Source organism: Heterodontus francisci, chromosome 25 (assembly GCF_036365525.1).
Source record: "Heterodontus francisci isolate sHetFra1 chromosome 25, sHetFra1.hap1, whole genome shotgun sequence".
Lineage (NCBI taxonomy): Eukaryota > Metazoa > Chordata > Chondrichthyes > Heterodontiformes > Heterodontidae > Heterodontus > Heterodontus francisci.
In genome coordinates this window covers 36,125,307-36,147,939 of record NC_090395.1, presented here as the reverse complement: position 1 = coordinate 36,147,939, position 22,633 = coordinate 36,125,307, and the positions used below count along the sequence as shown (strand labels likewise).

Genomic DNA, 22,633 nt, shown 5'->3' with positions numbered 1-22,633 from the left:
AAACAACAGAGAGGAGGGAAACAACAGAGAGGAGGGAAACAACAGAGAGGAGGGGAAACAACAGAGAGGAGGGGAAACAACAGAGAGGAGGGGAAACAACAGAGAGGAGGGGAAACAACAGAGAGGAGGGGAAACAACAGAGAGGAGGGGAAACAACAGAGAGGAGGGGAAACAACAGAGAGGAGGGGAAACAACAGAGAGGGGGGGAAACAACAGAGAGGGGGGGAAACAACAGAGAGGGGGGGAAACAACAGAGAGGGGGGGAAACAACAGAGAGGGGGGGAAACAACAGAGAGGGGGGAAACAACAGAGAGGGGGGAAACAACAGAGAGGGGGCGAACAACACAGAGAGGGGCGAACAACACAGAGAGGGGCGAACAACACAGAGAGGGGCGAACAACACAGAGAGGGGCGAACAACACAGAGAGGGGCGAACAACACAGAGAGGAGAGAAACAACACAGAGAGGAGGGGAACAACACAGAGAGGAGGGGAACAACACAGAGAGGAGGGGAACAACACAGAGAGGAGGGGAACAACACAGAGAGGAGGGGAACAACACAGAGAGGAGGGGAACAACACAGAGAGGAGGGGAAACAACACAGAGAGGAGGGGAAACAACACAGAGAGGAGGGGAAACAACAGAGAGGAGGGAAACAACAGAGAGGAGGGAAACAACAGAGAGGAGGGAAACAACAGAGAGGAGGGAAACAACAGAGAGGAGGGAAACAACAGAGAGGAGGGGAAACAACAGAGAGGAGGGGAAACAACAGAGAGGGGGGAAACAACAGAGAGAGGAGGGGAACAACAGAGAGAGGAGGGGAACAACAGAGAGAGGAGGGGAACAACAGAGAGAGGAGGGGAACAACAGAGAGAGGAGGGGAACAACAGAGAGAGGAGGGGAACAACAGAGAGAGGAGGGGAACAACAGAGAGAGGAGGGGAACAACAGAGAGAGGAGGGGAACAACACAGAGAGGAGGGGAACAACACAGAGAGGAGGGGAACAACACAGAGAGGAGGGGAACAACACAGAGAGGAGGGGAACAACACAGAGAGGAGGGGAACAACACAGAGAGGAGGGGAACAACACAGAGAGGAGGGGAACAACACAGAGAGGAGGGGAACAACACAGAGAGGAGGGGAACAACACAGAGAGGAGGGGAACAACACAGAGAGGAGGGGAACAACACAGAGAGGAGGGGAACAACACAGAGAGGAGGGGAACAACACAGAGAGGGGCAAACGACACAGAGAGGAGAGGAACAACAGAGAGAGGAGAGGAACAACAGAGAGAGGAGGGGAACAACAGAGAGAGGAGGGGAACAACAGAGAGAGGAGGGGAACAACAGAGAGAGGAGGGGAACAACAGAGAGAGGAGGGGAACAACAGAGAGAGGAGGGGAACAACAGAGAGGAGCGAATAACACAGAGAGACAGAGAGGGAGAGAGAGTGATCAAGATCACTCCTGACAGATACTCTGCATCGCTACAACTGTGCAGGAAAACACTGACTACCTCTACAAGCAAAAAAATGCCAACGATCTCACTAAATCAATGTCCAACATAGTGTTGAGGAAGTAAGTCAATAAATTAACAAAGTGATTCCTGACAATGCAGCCGGCCACTGACCTCATCATGCACAGACAGTCTCCTGCTCTCTGTGCGTGCCCTGCATTCCGACTTGCCAGGACTGGTTAGCGCATGCGCTGATGATGTCATCGCACGACGTGTACATCTTCAGGCAAAGCGCCTGGTCAGCATCTGCGTATGTGCTTTATGCAGACAGCAATGCAACGCTAACGGGTATTCACTCACGCGTCAAGCTCCGCTCCCCCCCTCGCTGCTCTCTCTGGGCGCTCCACTCTTTCGGCCGCTCTGCTCTCCCCCTCCCTGCCCCACCATTCCCGGCCCCTTCCGCTCCTGTCCCTGGCCCACTCCACTCCCCCCGCCCCACCGTCCCCAGCCCGCTCTGCTCTCCCCCCCGCACCCCCCATCCCTGGCCCGCTCCGCTTACTCCCGTCCCCAGCCCATTCCGCTCCCGTCCCCAGCCCACTCCACTCCCCTCCCCCCACCCCCCCACTGTCCCTGGCCTACTCCGCTACTGTCCCCGGCCTGCTCCGCTTCTCCCCCCCCCACCGTCCCCGGCTCGCTCTGCTCTCCCTCCCAACACCAACCCCCCCAGCCACCTCGTCCCCTGCCGGCTCCGCTCACTCCTGGCCCTGGCCTGCTCCACTCCCCACCATCCCCTGCCCGCTCCACTGCCCCCCGTCCCGGCCCGCTTGCCCCCGTCCCTGGCCCGCTCGCTCACTCTCTCCCTCCTGCCAATGTGTGCTGCCATGTGTTTAGGTCAGGTTGCCTTCGTGTGATTATTTGATCAGCACCATCTTTCGTCCTGGCAGATGCCTGAAGTCACAGACTGTGACGTTTTAGTGGCACATGCTGCAATTGCGCATGTGGCACTGCAGCGCCACCTAGTGGTAGCATTGCCAGCAAACGCAGCTTCTCTTTTAAAACTTCTTCACAAAAATGCACATTTGTTGTTGTTTTAATAGTAAGATACGTTTTTAATGCCTTTATCTTTCCAAAACTGTTTCACCAGCTCCCTATGTAAGACAAAAATTGTAATGTGGCCCCCCACACAAAAAGGTTGGACAACCCTGATGTTTCACATCCTCAGGCCATCTCAAAGTGTTTCACAGCCAATGGAATACTTTTGAAACATAGTCACTATTATACTGTAGGCAAACACAGCAGGCTATATGCACAGTGGAAAGTTCCACAAACAGAAATGAGATACATGGCCAGATAATGTTTTGGCAGTGTTATTTTAGAACTAGGTTTTGACCAGGACATCAGGAGAATTCCCCTGATCTTCTTTCAAGCAGCAGCATTGGATCTTTTACATCCACCTGAGAGGGGAGAATTGGTGTAATGTCTGGTCTGAAAGATCAAACCTCCAACAGTGCAGCACTCCCTCAATATAGTACTGAACGGTCAACCTAGATTATGTGGTCAAGAACTCACCAGATAGGAGGTTGCAGTACAAGGAGGTCTGTTATGGATGCCAGCAGGGATCGTGAAGGTTCAAAGCGACAGTGAAAACCACTTTTGCAGCCACAGAGAAACACCAATCAATCCAGGTGCTGTCGGAGGAATGGTGAACAATTCAATAGCTAACAGAGGAGACGAGTATGGACCAGGAGGCCAGTGAAACAGCAATGTTTCTTCTGGAAAGCTGTGAAGAAGCAGAGTGAAATCTAGGAGACCAAGAGCACAGTGCAGATGAGAAGCCAGAAGAGGAGAGAACTGCAACCAATATGGCAGTGGAGTTTGGTCCACCAATTAATCAGCAAGACCCAGCGCAGCAGAATGGAAAAGCCTGGAGACCTGAAGAAGAAACAAGTATAGGAGCAGTACAATGTCTCTTTGTACCCACCTTCCCCTGCATCATGACTCCCTTATTTTGGTGATGCCATTAGGGAAGGAGAGATAATAACACAAGCTAATCAATGCTAATCCACCAAGGGGCAACTTAAAATACCAAAGAAATCTACAAGAAAACATGGGTGAAGATTAGATGTCAACAGTAAAAAAAGATTAAAAAGGTCAGAACACAGAAACAAAATAAACAGCAGCAATCCAGGGAGTTGAGAGGCATTCACCCTGTCCTTGTGAATCCATTAACACTAGGGAGAGGGATAAACTCGGTAACCACAGGAAAATCAGTCTAACTTCATATTGCAGAAACATTTAGAGACAATAATCCAGGACAAAATTAATTGGTACTTGGAAAAATATGGGTTAATAAATGAAAGCCAACATAGATTTGTTAAAGGCAAATCGTGTTTGACTAACTTGATTAAATTCTTAAATAAAGTAACAGAGAAAGTTGATGAGGGTAATGCAGTTGGTGTTGTGTACATGGACTTTCATATGGCATTTGACATAACAGATGTGTTAGCAAAATATAAGCTTATGGAATTAAAGGGGCAGTGGCTGTGTGGAAACAAACTGGCTAAGGGACAGAAAGCAGAGAGTAGGGGAACCGCTGTTTTTCAGACTGGGGGGAAGTATACAATGGCGTTCCCCAGGGGGCAATATTTGGATCACTGTTCTTTTTGATATATATTAAATTGGATAGGCAGGGCGCAATTTCAAAGTCTGCAGATGACACAAAACTTGGAAATACAGTAAACACTGAGGAGGAAAGTAACAGAGCTCAGGGGAACATAAACACACTGGTGAAATGGGTAGACAAATGGCAGATAAAAATGAATGCAGAGCAGTGTGAAGTAATTCATTTTGGTAGAAAGAATGAGGAGAGATAATATAAGCCAAATAGTACAATTTTAAAGGGGATGCAGGAACAGAGACGCCTGGGAACATATGTACAGAAGTCTTTGAAGGTGGCTGTTTAAAAAGCCATATGGGATCCTTGGTTTTAGAAAGAGGAACATAGAATACAACAGCAAGAAAGTTATGCTAAACATTTATAAAACAATGGTTAGGTCCCAGCTGGAGTATTGCAGCCAACTCGTACTTTTGGAAGGATGTCAAGGTCTTAGAGAGGATGCAAGGACAGAGAGATACAGCACTGAAACAGGCCCTTCAGCCCACCAAGTCTGTGCCAACCAACAATTTATACTAATCCTGCATTAATCCCATATTCCCTACCACATCCCACAATTCCCCTACCTACACTAGGTAGGTACACTAGGGGCAATTTACAATGGTCAATTTACCTATCAACCTGCAAGGCTTTGGGAGGAAACCAGAGCACCCAGCAGAAACCCACACAGTCATCGGGAGAACATGCAAACTCCGCACAGGCAGTACGCAGAACCGAACCTGGGTCGCTGGAGCTGTGAGGCTGCAGTGCTAACCACTGCGCCGCTGAGCGAAAGAGGACCAGGGATACAAGTTCTCAGTTTGTGGAGAGACAGGGGAATGTTAAAGAGAGATTTGATAGAGGTATTCAAAATCATGAAGGGCTTTGATAGACTGAATAAGGAGAAACTGTTTCCAGCGGCAGAAGGATCAGTAACCAGAGGACACAGATTTAAGAACCAGAGGTGACACGAGGGAAAAACCCATTATGCAATGAGTTGTTAGGAGCTGCCTGACAGGGTGGTGGAAGCAGATCCAGTAATCACTTTCACAAGGGAACTGGATAAATACTTGAAAAGGAAAAACTTTGCTTGACCACTGGAAAAGAGGTGAGTGGAATTAATTGGACAGTTCTTTCAAAGGGCTGGCAGAAGAAGGATAGGCTGAATAGCCTCCTTCTGTGTTGTATCATTCTATGATTCTATTACAGCTGGACTATTGACTAAAACCTGGATCACTGATTTTCTGCAGTTATTCAGCCTGGATCCCACAAAAAAAGCAGAAAATTGTGGAAAACACTCAGCAGGTCAGACAGCATCTGTGGAGTGAGAAACGGAGTTAACCTTTCAGGTTGATGACCTTTCATCATTAGGTCAAAAACCTGAAACATTGGAGGGAATTCTAATAATCCTGAAAGTGGGTGGGTTTGGGTCGGTGAGATGCGTAAATTTGAAAAACCTGAAACCCGACCAGAGGTGGACTAGAGGGTGGCAGGTAAGGAACCTCCTAGGAAGCATCTTTGGTTATTTAAGTATTATAATGAGGCTGCATGCCTCTGCCTTAAGCTACCTTCCAGGTTTAACCCTGGCCAGCTGGGTTTCCCTCAACAGCTAAAGGGAGGTAAGGACTGCTTCGTGGGGAGGTAAGTGCCTTTATAGCACTGCTTGTGGGCCAGGAGAAACAGGTGTGCTTCCTCCTCAGCCCACCAAACTTACCTACTTCACTGCCCACCATCAGACATGCCACCCTGGGATTGAAGATCAGTCCCTCACCCAGGATCAGCAACTACCACTCGCCCCACCACCCCTCGTCAAATCTGGACCACCTCCACTCCCATCCCCCGCAGCCACCACCAAAGGTTTCCACTGACCCAGCTGCAGGCTTCCTGCCTGCCCTTGGGCTGAAGTTTCCTCTGGAGCATTCCCCACCTGACAGCAACCCAAACCTATCAATTGGACTGGCTTCTGAGCAGGGAAGTTGCTGGAAAAAAAGATGTATGCTGTGACCTTAAAACTGCACAGCAAGCAAAACTTGCCCCTCACAGCTCACAAAACCCACCAAGTAAATATCAAGGCCAAAGTTTCTATCGTTGAACCACATCAGTCCTTGGTTTAATTCCAGGTCTTCTAGCTCAGTTTAGCTAGGATAGGAATAATATGCTGTAATTGGGCATTGTTCCCCAGATAGCAATGGAGAAGTAGGAAGAGGGACAGTGGAAGAAGAAGAGGAGGAAGAACAAGCAGGAAGAGAAAGAAAAGGAAGAGGAGCCAATATTCCTGCTCCTGGTCACTGTACAATCATGGAAGTAGGTATATATAGATGTCCAATAAAGTCAGGCTCAGGATCAAGTGCGATATCCTGCACAAATCGGATAGCTTAGTATACTCATCATTAAAGCTCATACATGAATGACAGCCACTTTGGCAAGGTACTGGAGAGTGACTGGCTCTCGGAACCAAACTCCAGTGACATTGGGGCAAGCCTTCAGAAGGAAGAAATTTGAGAGAATTTTTTTTTTTTTAAAGCAGATAATATGGTGGATGTGGGATGTCCACCTCTCCTTCACTTCCCTTTTGTATTTACTTCCCAATCTCAAAAAGGTAGTGATCAGGGGAAGATAGAATCGGATGGAATTCACTAGACTTTTGTAATTGGCCAGGAGTGGGTCTGATGGTGGCGTGAAAGGGACAAGCAAGGGGAGAAAATTGGGGGTAAGTGGGAGAGAAAGAATAGTAAAGTACCAAATGACCTGCTAACATGTCTGAAAAGAATAACCTCACAGTGCTGTGACTACTGCACACCACAATGTCTGCATTGAATCAGAGCAGCCACTCAACAGAACACTGTCTGACCACAATTATAAATAAAATGCATTGCTCATTGCTCCATGTGTAATAAAGAAACCATGTAAAACACAATGCTCAGTCTACCTCTGTATAAACACAGGACCAAACCTCGCTCTGTCTCAGTTTAACATCCATATACCCTCAGTATAAGTTGAGGAATAAATCAGGGGGAGGATATGTAATATTCATTGTGGAATAATGCAAATATTCCTTTCATTCGATTTTACAATAGATACATTTCATATTGATGAAATCCTGTTTATTCCCACAATGTAAAAAAGGCATCTAAAGATATTCTGGACAGTGCTTGGCACAAATAATACAAGAACTGGTCTTGGTGCCAAAATAAAATGAACTGCTGTTAAATTGTAAAAAAACATTACAAGTTATTGAGATAAGTGGATTGGCTTTACCCGAATGATTAAATTAAGGTAAAAGAAAAATGAAAATACGCTGTATCTATTTCCAAAATCTTTGTGCCTGAGGCAACAGATATATAATCAAAACACATTTGCTTATTATTACAGCACTAAATCACTCCACATACCAACACACCTGGCACAAGAACAGAAAAACACAAACTTCAGGCAATAATGAAGCACTATCCATCCAAGCTGCTGGGACACAGATTCTGAAACTGATTGTTTAAGTGCAGCATCACAGAATCAAGACAAACCCTGTAAATGTTGGTGTGGCAATCCTGTTGTCAGGATTTATGCAAAGGGACCCATTTTAAATATTCATTCCTATGCAGTCATTATGTGCAAGATGCTGCTGCACTTCACACTATTTGCCAAATTCTACACAACTGTTATTTTCCAAAGAGTGTTGAGTAGTTTTCCAAATCATACCCTTGCTGTGGTGGATCAACCAAGCACACTAGGCAAGATCCACTAAACAGTATCTTTTCGAAGATAGTGGGCTAGATTTTGTGCTCTGGAGGCGGGGCTCCTGGTGCCAGGCCAATAAGGGACCAGAATCCTGCCTCCAACAGCTGGCAGCCAATCAGCAGCAACACCAGGTTCTGGTGGGAAGAGGCCCTTGATAGGCCACTGAAGGCCCTCAATTGGTCTGTGGGCAGGAAGGTCATCGTTAGCCTATCCTGCCCTCAGGAAGATCGCTGAGCAACAGGGAGGTAACGGGCCCTCCGTCCTGCCCCCCCAGCACCACCTCCCGCCGCGATACTCCGTGCCCTCCCGCCTCCAAGAGGCCCTGTAAAATCCTGGCCAGTATGTGGAAAAAGATTAAAATATTGTTAATCCCAGAAGATTATAGACAGCAATATCAAATTAATGTCAACAGATCCATCTTCTCAACACTGTGCCCCCTCAAACCCACCGCGCACACAAAAAATTAGAAATATCACAGACTTAGTGTGAAAAGTGACTCATGCATTGAGGTGTTTCCCCCCAAAAATACAAAAACCCAAAGAGATTTAAAAAGCTAGTCTAACAGTATTTAATTCTCCCTTCCACCACCAACAATACTTAAGAAAGTAAGCATATTAGCCAATTGCAGTAACCAGCCTGTAGTAATTTTTGATTCAATTGTTACATATAATTACAGTTCCCTCACATCACCTGTTTACTAACCTCTCCAAGTAAATTCACTTGGCTTATCAGAGCTTAATATTTAAACAACACTATTCAAAAACCAAACAATCATCATTCATCCTGGCTATTTGGAAATTTTCATTAAGAGAATCTCAATTTACTACAAATTTTTTGCCACAAATTCACAGATTTAATCCCCTTGATCTGCCCTAGCCAAACTCTAATTATGTTCCCAAACCTGTACCATTGGTATTTTGAGCAACTTGGGGGACAGCATTTTCAGGTTTCACCTCCCCCTGCCCCTTTCTTTCCAACCCCCACCAGGTTCAGCTATGCAGCTGAGAACCCAAATCCAGCAGAGATCAAACCTGTCTCCCTCTGATTTATTGCATGTCGTTCACCAACATATTGCATTGTTGACACATCCCAATTCTTCAGTTTACCAGTAACTGTACTGCTATCATGAATGGCAACCTCATGTAAACACAGTGGCATTGCTGCTATCGGAAGCAAGACACACCACCGACGCAGCTGCTTTTCAGACGTATCTCCAATATCTGATCACAGCATCACATCATAATCCGACAAACGTGAAGGTTTATAATTTTCAATGTGCGGAGTTGCTGAGAAGCCGCTTTTAAACTATATTCAGATAGAAAAATGTGGGGAGAAATCAAACATCATTGTGCCTGTTTTAGGGGTGTAAAACAATGAGGCCCAATTTCAGAGACCCATTGTGCTACACCCCAAGGATATCGGAGAAATGTCTGACCCAAAATGAGGTTAGGCCATTTTTCAGCCACCCTGGTGTCCACTGAAAACAAGCATCAGCTCCTTACATTTGCAAATGATGGGCCTAATTGCTTTGTTTAACACCCCCTCTCAGAAATTGGGCAACGTAGAATTCTCCAGCAGCTGCCACCGGATACGGAACAACTGCCAACTAAAGATACGTTTTGGAGAATATTTTAACAAAGCCTTGCAGTGGATCCAGGAGGAGCAGAAGTGCTCCTCCAAATCCAGACTAGTCATGATTGCTACCCCCACTGCTGCCTCCAAGTTCCCCCCTCCCAAATCTTGCCTTCCCCACAAATGTGCAAGCTACCTGTGGAGCCACAACAGGTATTGGCAGATTGTGCAAAAAATATTTATGAGGCCTGAGGCCCAATTTCAGATTGGCTTCTTGCCTCATGGATGGGCTTATTGCTGCCGGCATGGTATCAATTCTGGGCCCAAAAATGGACCCAGATGAATTTCCATTCCATGGTTTCTTAGCTGCTGGCATGTACTGATAGCTGGGCAAAATAGCAACAAAGTAGTCACAAGGCACTTTCTTTTTTTCCCAAATCACATAACAATTCAAATTTGACATTACATAAAGTGCCATACTTTTTTGTTTATTTCCAAAATATACTTTATTCATAAAAATCTGTAAAAATGACATTCCCAAACAGTTTAAAACAGCATCAAGTCAAAAAATAAAAACAGTGCAAAGGTGATCAGTGTCCTTCGATACAATCATGAGTTGCCTCACAACCCTTCCATTTCACATTTGTCCTGCCAGATACATTTTTACATTATACAGGAGACAGAAATTTTCCCGATACAGTTCGAGGGGTTTCCCATGGATCCAGCCCCTCAGTTCAGCTTGGGGGGGGGGGACCTTACACTGTGGTCTTTCCCCATTGAGCCTTTGCTGCGGCTACCCCAAGCTTTAGTGCATCCCTCAGCACGTAGTCCTGGACCTTGGAATGTGCCAGTCTGCAACAATCGGTGGTGGACAACTCATTGCGCTGAAAGACCAGCAAGTTTCGGGCAGACCAAAGGGCGTCTTTCACCGAATTGATAGTCCTCCAGCAGCAGTTGATGTTTGTCTCTGTGTGCGTCCCTGGGAACAGCCCGTAGAGCACAGACTCCTGTGTTACAGAGCTACTTGGGATGAACCGCGACAAAAACCACTGCATCTCTTTCCACACCTGCTTTGCAAAGACACATTCCAGGAGGAGGTGGGCAACCATCTCTTCCCCAACACAGCCACCGCGGGGGCATTGTGCGGAGGGGGCGAGACTTCGGGTGTGCATGAAGGATCTGACGGGGAGGGCCCTTCTCACCACCAGCCAAGCTACGTCTTGGTGCTTGTTTAAAAGTTCTGGTGATGAGGCATTCCGCCAAATGACTTTGACGGTCTGCTCGGGGAACCATCCGACAGGATCCACCGTCTCCTTTTCCCATAGGGCCTTGAGGACATTCCGTGCAGACCACTGCCTGATGGACCGGTGGTCAAAGGTGTTTTCCCGCAGAAACTGCTCCACGAAGGATAGGTGGTACGGCACGGTCCAACTACATGGAGCGTTCCGCGGCAATGTGACCAGGCCCATCCTTCGCAACACCGGGGACAGATAGAACCTCAGCACGTAGTGACACTTGGAGTTTGCGTACTGGAGATCTACACACAGCTTGATGCAGCCGCACACGAAGGTGGTCATCAGGATGTGGGCCACGTTGGGTACATTTTTCCCGCCCTTGTCCAGAGATTTGAACATTATGTCCCTCCGGACCCGGTCCATTTTAGATCCCCAGATGAAGCGGAAAATGGCTCGGGTGACTGCCACAGCGCAGGAGTGGGGTATGGGCCAGACCTGCGCCACGTACAGCAACAACGTGAGCGCCTCGCACCTGATGACCAGGTTCTTACCCTCAATGGAGAGGGATCGCTGCCCCCACATGCCCAACTTTTGTCGTACCTTGGCTACTCGCTCCTCCCATGTTTTGGTGCACGCCCCGGCCCTTCCGAACCATATCCCCAGCACCTTCAGGTAATCTGACCTGACGGTGAAGGGGACAAAGGATCGGTCAGCCCAATTCCCAAAGAACATGGCATCGCTCTTGCCATGGTTAACTTTGGCTCCCGAGGCCAGTTCGAACTGGTCGCAGATGCTCATCAGTCTGCGCACGGACAGCGGATCCGAGCAGAAGACGGCGACGTCATCCATGTACAGGGAGGTTTCAACCTGAGTGCCTCCGCTGCCTGGGATTGTCACCCCTCTTATGCTCGCATCCTTCCTAATAGACTCAGCAAAGGGTTCAATACAGCAAACAAACAAGACCGGGGAGAGAGGACAGCCCTGTCTGACTCCAGATTTGATCGGGAAACTTTCCGATTCCCACCCGTTGATTGAGACTGCGCTACTGATGTTTGTGTAGAGCAGTTGGATCCAATTGCAGATTCCCTCCCCAAACCCTATTTTGGAAAGCACGTCCATCATGTAGGTGTGCGATATCCTGTCAAAAGCCTTCTCCTGGTCCAGGCTGATGAGGCAGGTGTCCACCCTCCTGTCCCGTACGTAGGCGATCGTATCCCTGAGTAGCGCGAGACTATCAGAGATCTTCCTGCCGGGTACAGTACAGGTCTGATCGGGGTGAATCACCAACTCCAGAGCAGATTTGACTCGACTGGCTATGACTTTGGACAGAATCTTGTCGTCAACGTTAAGCAGTGAGATGGGCCGCCAATTTCTGATTTCTGCCCTCTCCCCCTTCTGCTTGTAAATGAGGGTGATGATGCCTTTCCTCATGGATTCTGACATGCTGCCGGCCAGGAGCATACTCTCGTATACTTCCAGCAGGTCCGGGCCGACCCAGTCCCACAGGGCCGAGTACAACTCGACCGGTAAGCCGTCGCTTCCGGGAGTTTTACTCGTCTCCAAGGACTCGACGGCCTTTGTCAGCTCGTGCAGAGTTAGCGGCTTGTCCAGTCTCTCCCTCCTGCTGTCATCTAAGACCTCTGTGATAGATGACAGGAAGGACTGGGAGGCTCTGCTGTCTGTGGGCTTCGCGTCATACAGCCCAGCATAAAAGGATTTGCTGATCCTTAGTATGTCAGACTGCGAAGACGTTACCGAGCAATCTTCTTCCTTCATGCTGCTGATAACAGAGCTCTCTCTGTGTACCTTTTGGAAGAAGTAACGCGAGCACGTCTCATCCTGCTCGATGGAGCGGACTCTGGACCGGAAGATGATCTTGGACACCTCCTTGGCAAAGAGTGAGGTCTGCTGGCTCTTCACCTCTTGGAGGTCCTCCTTGACCTCGACCCCCAATGACTGCAACTGGAGCAGATTTTGCATACTTTTCTGGAGTCGGGACATTTCCCTCTGTCTCTCTCTCGCCCTCTGAACATCTTTGTGGATGAAGAACCTCTTGATGTTCTCCTTGATCGCTTCCCACCAGTGAACTGGAGACTCAAAGAGGGGTTTAACGGTCCTCCAACCTTTGTAATCCCTTTCGAGTTCCTCAACGTTCTCTGGGGTCAGCAGTGTAGCATTGAGCTTCCACGTCCCTCTGCCAACCCGCTGGTCGTCCTGTAAGTGACAATCAGCCAGTAAGAGGCAGTGGTCGGAGAAGAACACCAGCTTGACGTCGGTGGATCCGACCGTGACGGCACGGGACACAAACAGGAAGTCAATCCTGGAACGGGCAGATCCGTCCGATCTTGACCATGTGTATCTGCGCTGCACTCCATCTGCAGGTTTGCTGAAGACGTCGTGCAGTTTGGCATCTTTAACTGTTTCCATTAGGAATCTGGACATAGCGTCCAGTTTGCTGCCGTCACTGCCGGATCGTCCAGCCGCATCGATGATGCAGTTGAAGTCACCGCCTAGGATGACCGGCCTGGACGTCGCCAGCAGCAGTGGGAGCTGCTGGAAGACGGTCAGCCGCTCGCTGCGTTGTACCGGGGCGTACACGTTGATCAACCGGAGCGGAGCGTTGTTGTACATCACGTCTGCTACGAGGAGGCGGCCGCCCACCACCTCCTTAACTTCGAAGATGGTGAAGTTACCTCCCCGCAGCAGAATACCCAGGCCGGAGGAACGGCAGTCATTACCCCCCGACCAGATCGATGGCCCGTGGGACCACCATCGCGACCACTGCCTGTAGGTGCTGAGGTGTGGTATTCCACACTCCTGCAGAAACAGGAGGTCAGCTTTGACCTTGGTAAGGTAATCCAAGGTTGAAACACATTGCGTAGTAGATTTAATGCTATGCACATTAATGGAAGCAATTCTTACACCCATTTTTTAAAAATTAGTTGTTGCTTCCCATACCATTTGTCCTCGCTAGTCCCAGTCCTTCGGGATGTTCCTGCATACCCATCGTGTGCGCAAGCAGTTTCACGTTGGTTGGGCTCAGAAACTCCTCCTGGTTTTTCATGCAGGGGTTTTCCCGCTGGGGTGACATCGGGGGCTGGGGGGGGGGGGGGGTCTTGTAGACGGCAAAGGTTGGGTTCTCCTCTGCTGCTTCCATCTGTTCCTCCTCGAAAACATCACTGCTCCCGGCCTCCCGGAGCTGAGGTGCGCCAGATGTGTCTTTGCTCTCGGTGTCCCGGAGCTGAGATGCGTTGGCCACGTCATTACGTGTGGCGCTTTGGGGTTGGGGCACGCCGGGCCCATCACAGCTTCCAGTGCCCGGGGGCTGGGATGCTTTATCTTCCATCTCGTTGGAGTTCTGCCGCCTCTTTTGAAGGGGCTGTCGTTCCAGCATTTCCCCGTCCAGTGAAGAGGAGGTGTTGCAGTCTGATTCAGAAGATAGCCTCCTCTTGACACTGGTTTGGGTGGTGGCCTGTTCCGCATTGGGGTGTTTTTTCTTTGTGGTTTTCCTCTGGACCACTTGCCACTGACCTGTTTGTCCATCTGCTGCCTCCTCCTCCATTGATTCTGTCTGTAGAGGAGGGGTTTCCGGGCGCAGGGTAGGTGCTGGGTCGCTGGTTTCAGCTGCCTCCCCTTCCTTCTCCTTCTCAGGTTGAAGTTCCTCAGTGCGGAGAAGGTTGCTGGTCTCCTTTCGAACACCGGACACCTTCGCCGTACCTTCTTCCGGCCTTTCCTTGGACCTTGCCGCCTGAGCATAACTGAGCCAGCGTTTGGGGCAGGTTTTGTAGAGATGGCCTGCTGCACCGCACAAGTTGCAACACTTAGTCTGCTTACAGTCCTTGGTCTGATGGCCTTCCTCTTTGCAGTTCTTGCAAACAACCGTGCTGCAGTTGGCCACAACGTGACCAGATTTGCCACCATGTGACCAGATTTGCCACAGGTGCGGCAAACTCTGGGCTGCCCAGCGTAGACCAAGAAGCCTCGACTTCCCCCGATAGCGAAGCTGGAGGGAGGGTGGATGATGGCTCCACTGAGATCGACCTTCAAGGTCACCTTGACCTGCCGCTTGCTGGTCCAAATCCCAAAGGGGTCCTTGACATCAGTGCTGCTGCCGGCCACCTCGACGTACCTGGCAAGAAAGGTGAGTACATCCACCACCGGAACATGGGGGTTGTAGAGGTGAATCGTCACCACCCGGTCCCGTTGTGACGGAAGCGTGAAGAGCGGCTCCGCTGTGAGGATCGACAGTGGCGCCTGGTCCCCTTTCTCCTTGAAGGCCTTCAGGAACTTGATGCATGCCGCCACGTTCCGGAACGTCACGTCGAAGTATCCACTGCTGGGGAAATCCTGCAGGCAGAAGACGTCCGTCACTTGAAATCCACAGCAATCGATGAAGAAGGTGCGATCGACCGGTGCATCTCCTTCCTTGTCCATCACGACCACCCGAACGGTGTTACGCACTCCCAGGCCTGAAGCTCGAAGATTGGTTTTAGCCATTTTACTCAAAGCTTCCACAGGATCAAAAGGCAATGATCATAGTCTCTTCTCAATCAAATAAGCACTGATAAGAACAGATACTACACTTGATCTTAGCCAAAAGGCCGAGAAAGTGCCATTCTTACAAAACAGTTCCAAACAGCACCAAGTCAAAAAATACAAACAGTGCAAAGGAGGTCAGTTTCCTTCAATACAGGAGTGAATTGCCTCACAACCCTTCCATTTCATTTTTCATGCCATATACATTTTACAGCAAATGAAAATTTCCCGATACAGTTCAAGGGGTTTTCCATGGATCCAGCCCCTCAGTTCAGCTTGGTGGGGGGAAAAAGACTTGCTTTTATTTCCCTCCAAAATATACTTTATTCATAAAAATCTGTAAAAATTACATTCCCAAACAGTTTAAAACAGCATCAAGTCAAAGAATACAGACAGTGCAAAGGTGATCAGTTACCTTCTACACAAACATGAGTTGCCTCACAACCCTTCCATTTCATTGTCATGCCATATACATTTTTACATTTACAGCACACAAAATTTCTCCGATACAGTTCGAGGGGTTTCCCATGGATCCAGCCCCTCAGTTCAGCTTGGGGGGGGGGGACCTTACACTGTGGTCTTTCCCCATTGAGCCTTTGCTGCGGCTACCCCAAGCTTTAGTGCGTCCCTCAGCACGTAGTCCTGGACCTTGGAATGTGCCAGTCTGCAACATTTGGTGGTGGACAACTCATTGCGCTGGAAGACCAGCAAGTTTCGGGCAGACCAAAGGGCGTCTTTCACCGAATTGATAGTCCTCCAGCAGCAGTTGATGTTTGTCTCGGTGTGCGTCCCTGGGAACAGCCCGTAGAGCACAGACTCCTGTGTTACAGAGCTGCTTGGGATGAACCTCGACAAAAACCACTGCATCTCTTTCCACACCTGCTTTGCAAAGACACATTCCAGAAGGAGGTGGGCAACCGTCTCTTCCCCAACACAGCCACCGCGGGGGCATTGTGCAGAGGGGGCGAGACTTCGGGTGTGCATGAAGGATCTGACAGGGAGGGCCCTTCTCACCACCAGCCAAGCTACGTCTTGGCGCTTGTTTGAAAGTTCTGGTGATGAGGCATTCCGCCAAATGACTTTGACGGTCTGCTCGGGGAACCATCCGACAGGATCCACCGTCTCCTTTTCCCATAGGGCCTTGAGGACATTCCGTGCAGACCACTGCCTGATGGACCAGTGGTCAAAGGTGTTTTCCCGCAGAAACTGCTCCACGAAGGATAGGTGGTACGGCACGGCCCAACTGCATGGAGCGTTCCGCGGCAATGTGACCAGGCCCATCCTTCGCAACACCGGGGACAGATAGAACCTCAGCACGTAGTGACACTTGGAGTTTGCGTACTGGAGATCTACACACAGCTTGATGCAGCCGCACACGAAGGTGATCATCAGGATGAGGGCCAAGTTGGGTACATTTTTCCCACCCTTGTCCAGAGATTTGAACATTGTGTCCCTCCGGACCCGGTGCATTTTAGATCCCCAGATGAAGCAGAAAATGGCTCGGGTGACTGCCACAGCGCAGGAGTGGGGTATGGGCCAGACCTGCGCCACGTAGAGCAACAATGTGAGCGCCTCGCACCTGATGACCAGGTTCTTACCCACAATGGAGAGAGATCGCTGCCCCCACATGCCCAACTTTTGTCGTACCTTGGCTACTCGCTCCTCCCAGGTTTTGGTGCACGCCCCGGCCCTTCCAAACCATATCCCCAGCACCTTCAGGTAATCTGACCTGACGGTGAAGGGGACAAAGGATTGGTCAGCCCAGTTCCCAAAGAACATGGCCTCACAGATTAGTTTCTTTCAATACAGTATCACTTGTATTTACTGGAGCCAGTTTCAATGCAATGGCCACGTGTGACTCTCCTACCTTTACACTCAAACTGGCCTTTCTGAGTTTCATGTTTGTACAGAGGTCCACACAGCATGCAATTGATTCCTGCAACCTAGGCCTGAATGCAGGAGACAGAGGGAGACACACATTCTTCTACAGTGTAAAAGCACCCAGATCTTGAAACCTTCAAGCAAGTGCACACACTGAGTAGTTTTTAAAGGTTGATTTGACTGCTGTTAAAATACGTGCTGGAATACAAGCCAAATGGTTTCTAAATCAGCAGGAACCAAACGGGGACAAACTAGGCTCCCCTGTGCTAACAACAACAGAACAGGTGAATCTAGATTGAACTAAAAAGAACAGATGAAATGCATGGCCTCAGAGAGAAATGAAAGGATTAGGAGGATTACATTGTGTTAAAAATAATAGATTAGTGTGTGAAGAGTAAGACTAATAATCCCATTGATACAGGTTAATTGCTGCACCCAGCCGGCAATGAGAGTTCTATTCATATGCTAATCTCAGAGCCCAATCAATAGCTTATTCATTCGGTGGTTACGAATGACTGGCTATATCGCGCAATTATTTCTAAAAGTGAGTGAAGTTCACCTCACAAGTGGAAGCATTTATAAATATCACACGTTCACTATCCTTCTTGTACAAAGCATTTTTGAACTACTTAGCCTAGAAATTACCATTCATAATTTGAGTGTACAATTGCTTAAACAAATTCATATAGCATTCCTCTGCCACCATTTTACTGGAGGCATCTAGAAAGTCCACAGATGTGATGCACCAGTGAGAATCACTACGTTGAATATACTGCCCTGGATTTTGCTGTCAGTGGTGAAAGAATGGTGCTCGCTGTTCATTACACTTACAGCTGCCCACAGACTTTTTGTGGACTTTTGAGTGGCAATTTACAGTAATTAAAGATCCATTTCAGCATATGCTCTCTAAAGGGGATCTGGGACCTGAATGTGAAGCAACAGTGTGTCTCCTCAGGTAGACTGAAGACTCCTTACTGAGGCATGCAAAGTTGTATAAACAACAATATTTAATTCAATGTAAAATCAAGTACAGAAATCAAAATAAAGAGAGGGAAAGAATTACAGGATTAAGATTAAGAGAGAGAAAAATAAGAGACACAAGACAAAGTAAAAAAAATCTGAATAATTAAAATCTGAAGGATGATAATAGAAGTAAATTTTTGCTGCCAGAGTGATTGTTAAGTATTAATTAAGACCTATCCCGCCATTCAAATTCACTTACATGCAAATGCACCAGCCATAACTTTTTCTGGTATGTTTCGTGGGTATCTAGTGGGTAACTAACGCAACTTCACATCCTTCGTGTGTTTCAATGTTGAATCTCTGGATGAGGTACGAGTGCAGCGAAGCTTGCAGGAAAACAAGGCAACTTAGACAGCAACTTCCTGATTTCCACATTTTAGAATCGTAGAGAGTCAAAGTCAATACAGCACAGAAGGAGCCCATGCTGGCACTCTGTAGAGCAATACAGTCAGTTCCATTCCCTCACTCTATCCCCGTAGCTCTGCAAGTTTATTTCCCTCAAGCGCCCATCCAATTTCCTTTTGAAGTCATTGAGTGTCTCCATTTCCACCACCCTCACAGGCAGTGAGTTCCAGATCATTACCACTGGCTCTGTAAAAAAGTTCCTCCTATTCCCCCTGCATCTCTTGCCCAAAACCTTCAATCTGTGTCCCCTTGTCCTTGTACCATAAGCTAATGGGAACAGCTTTTCTTTGTTTACCTTATCTAAACCTGTCATAATCTTGTATACCCCCATCAAATTTCCCTTCAACCACCTTTGCTCCAAGGAAAACAATCCCAGCTTCTCCAACTTAAACTTGTAACTAAAATCCTCATCCCTGCAACCATTCTGGTAAATCTCCTCTGCACCATCTCAAGGACCCTCACATTCTTCCTAAAGTGTGGTGACCAGAACAGGATGCAATACTCTAGTTGTGGCCTAACCAGAACTTTATTAAGGTTCAGCATAACTTCCTGCTTTTGTACTCAATTGCTCTGTTTATGAAGCCCAGGATCTCATATGCTTTGTTAACTATTCTCTCAACATGCCCTGCCACCTTCAAGCATCTGTGCACATGGACTCCATGGTCCCTCTGTCCCTGCACATTCTTTAGAACTGTGTCATTTAGTCTATATTACCTCTCCCGATCCGTTGTGCCAAAATGCATCACCCTCACTCTTCTCTGTATTAAATTCCATCTGCCACTTGTCTGCCACAAGAGCACAAGAAATAGGAGCAGGAGTAGACCATATGGCCCATTGAGTCTGCTCTGCCATTCAAAATGATCATAGATGATCTTAGGCTTCAACTCCACTTTCCCGCCTGCTCACCATATCCCTTTGAGTCCCTGAGAGACCAAAACTCTGTCTATCCCAGCCTTAAATGTATTCAACGATGGAGCAGCCACAACCCTCCGGGGTAGAGAATTCCAAAGATTCACAAACCTTTTGAGTGAAGCAATTTCTCCTCATCTCAGTCCTAAGTGATCGGCCCCTTATCCTGAGACTGTGCCCACATGTTTTAGATACTCCGGCCAGCGGAAATAATCTCTAAATGACGACCCTATCCAGTCTCTTTAGAATCTTATGTTTCAATGAGATCACCTCTCATCTTCTAAACTCCAGTGAATGCAGGCCCAATTTACTTAGTCTCTCTTTATAGCACAACCCCCTCATCCCAGGGATCAATCTAGTGAACCTTCACTGCACTGCCTCCAATGCAAATATATGCTTTCTTAAATGTGGAGACCAAAACTGCACACAGTATTCCAAATGTGGTCTCACCAAAACCCTGTACAATTGTAGCAATACTTCCTTATTCCTGTACTCCAATACCCTTGCAACAAAGGCCAACACGCCACTTGCCTTCCTAATTGCTTGTTGTACCTGCGTGTTAACTTTCTCCCTTCCTTGTACAAATACACCCAAGTATCTTTGAACATCGACACTTAAAAGTTGCACACCTTTTTAAAAAATTCTGCTTTTCTTCTCTTATGAGCAAAGTGCATTACTTCACATTTCCCTACATTATACTCCAACTGCCATCTTGTTGCCCACTCACTGTCCATATCTCTTTGTAGCCTCTCTGTGTCCTCCCCACAGCTTACCTTTCCACCTACCTTTGTATCATCAAACTTAGATACATTACTCTCTGTCTCTTCATCTAAGTCATTAATATAGACTGTAAATAGCTGAGGGCCCCATTCTGTTAGTCTATCTAATCCCGTTGCTGCCAATTTGTATCATCCTTACTGTTTGCCACACCTCCAAGTTTGATATCATTGGCAAATTTTGAAATTTTACTTTGTATTCCAATATACAAGTCATTTCTATATATCAAAAAAAGCCGTGGTCCTAGCACTGAACCTTAGGGAAACCACTGTCTGCCATCCTCCAGCTGGAAAAACAACCATTTACCACAACTTGCTGATTTCTGTCCATAAGCCAATTTTTTATCCATTAACACTGATGCTCCGAATCAATTTTATTACTTGGTAATATGGTACTTGGTCAAATGTTTTCTTACATAGATAACATCCATGGCACTCCCTTCATCAACCTTCTCTGTTACTTCATCAAAAAATTCAATTAGATTAGTCAAGCACGATCTGCCTTTTACAAATCCCATCTGGCTCTCTTTAATTAACTTAAACCTCTAAGTGTCTGTTATCTTTTCCTTGATTGTTTCTAAAACATTATCCACCACTAATGTCAAATGACCGGCCTGTAGTTATTCGGACTGTCCTTACACCCTTTCTTGAATAAGGGTATCACATTTGCCACTCTCCAATCCTCTGGCAGCTCCCCTGTACCTAGGGACGATTGGAAGATTGTGGCAGGCCCTTCCGCTATCTCCAGCCCCACTTCCTTTAGAAACCAGGGATACAAGCCATCCGGACCAGACAACTTATCCACTCTAAGCATATCCTGCCAATCAATTTTCACCCCATCCATTACCTCTACCATCTCCAATTCTACCAATACTCAGCATCCTCTTCCTTAGAAAACATTGATACAAAGCACTCATTGAGTGTTCTAAGAATTTATCACTTTCTTTGTCCCTAATAGGACCCACCCTGCCTCTTACCACCTGCTTACTATTTACATGCCAGTTGAAGATTTTTGGGTTCCTTTTTATTCCTTAAAACTCACCAACCAATCAGCTACCTGTTGGCCTGTAACCTCACTGCTTTTGTCTTTTTGGAAATACACCTATCAAGTCCATGCTGCACCCCCACTCTCTCTTTTATTCCCTGCCTTTTCTGGTGGCCTCTCCGATCAATTAATCCTCAATTACCTGCTATCCTGTGACATCATTCCTTGCTTTTTTTTGGAATACACCATGGAAGGTATGCTGCCGCTGCTGCTGTGTCTCCGAGAAGGTCCGCTCTTCCCCCACTCTGATTTATCAGCCACTGCTGCAGCTGCCTCCATATGCAGATGCCGGAAGATGCTGTCTGATTTGCTCCGTAATAATGGTGAGGGCTGTTCGCCTCACCGTTATTCCTACCTCAAAATCTGCTTCAAACTAGTGGAGTAGTGAAAATTCTAATCACCCTTTCTTTGCTGCGCATAGTCACATTATTTCAAACTACGCTATCCTTCAGGATAGGTAAGTAGTTAATACTTTTCTAATTAATCTACAAGAAGCTAAATGCCAATTTGTTCTCCGATTATAAGAAATAGAAGGGTTTATGAATTAACTGCTCAGAAACGAAACCAAGAAACTGCAACATCTTCTCTCAAATCAATTGGACTGCTTTAATAACAGGATGTCCAAAAAAAATGAAGATGCTTTCTGTTCTTGAAACATCACTGGTGAAACAATCCTTAGGAATCAAGAATGGTTAAGTGTGAAAAGCCTTTGGTACCTGAGCTACTTTTCATAATATGTTAAAAATGTATCAATAAAATAAATTGATCACAGATATAAAACATTATCAGCTTAAAAATTAATTTGACACATTTGAGACAATAAGCAGAAAGTGACAATAGAGAATAGAAGAATTGAATCACACTACCACATAGATTCAGATGTCTAATAGAATTAGGTATTAGAATAAATTCCTACTTGTCTAAAACTCTGCTCTGCCTTGCACTAAGTCAAGTTTGCTAATCACCCATGTTCTCACAGACCTACATTGTCTCCCCACTCCCTCAATGCCTTAAATTTAAAACCATCATCATCTTTAAACACCTCCATGGCCTCACCCAGCCCACTCCAAAGCCTCCTCCAGTTCTATATCCCTTTCACCCTCCAAAAACGCTGTTCTTCCAACTTTAGACTCTTCCACAACCTCTCTCTCCATTTGACTCACTATTATTGGCAGGGCCTTCAGCTGTCTGGATCCTACGCTCTGGAATCCCCTCCTTCAACCTCTCCATTTGTCTCTTCTTCAGAAAGCCACCGCACAGCCAACCTTTTGGTCACCCCTCTTAATCCCCCTTGTCTTCACCTGGCATCAATTTTCCATACTCTTAGTCTGCGAAGCATCTTTAACTTATGTTTAGGCACTAGATCAATGAAATTGCTGGAATCTAGCACTGAAGAGAACTTATTACTT

At 47.2% G+C, this 22,633-nt stretch overlaps 1 protein-coding gene and 1 pseudogene across 1 annotated transcript in view; both read right to left on the bottom strand.

Moving 5' to 3' along the window:
* Nucleotides 1–22,633, bottom strand: part of LOC137383822 (signal peptide, CUB and EGF-like domain-containing protein 3) — a 424,809-nt gene that overhangs the window by 333,058 nt on the left and 69,118 nt on the right. The window lies entirely within an intron of this gene.
* Nucleotides 15,154–15,262, bottom strand: LOC137384146 (U2 spliceosomal RNA; annotated as a pseudogene).